Here is a 470-nt window from a genome sequence, read left to right as displayed (position 1 = left end):
TTAAATCACCGCTGCCTTCCAATGCACCCACAACATGTGACGGTGGTCGTCAATGAAAATATTCTTTCAACAGAATAACTCCTACATCACACTCACACATCTTTACATAGCCATGGCTAATAGATACAGGATACTTCCTGTCACAATTGTTCTTTTAAACATAACAAAAGGCTACCAATTGGATTTCTCTCTCTCTAACTCTCTCTCTCTCTCTCTCTAACTCACTCTCTAACTCTCTAACTCTCTAACTCACTCTCTAACTCTCTAACTCACTCTCTAACTCTCTCTCTCTCTCTCTCTCTCTCTCTCATATACGCATACATATACATATATATATATATACGCATACATATACGTATACACATGCATATATACATATACACGCATACGTATACACATATATATATATACGCATACATATACGCATGCACATATATATACATGCATACATATACGCATGCACATATATA

The sequence above is a fragment of the Nematolebias whitei genome, chromosome 23, assembly GCF_014905685.2.
Source record: "Nematolebias whitei isolate Nwh7 chromosome 23, NemWhi1, whole genome shotgun sequence".
NCBI classification, from domain to species: Eukaryota; Metazoa; Chordata; class Actinopteri; order Cyprinodontiformes; family Rivulidae; genus Nematolebias; species Nematolebias whitei.
This window is presented reverse-complemented; position numbering follows the sequence as displayed.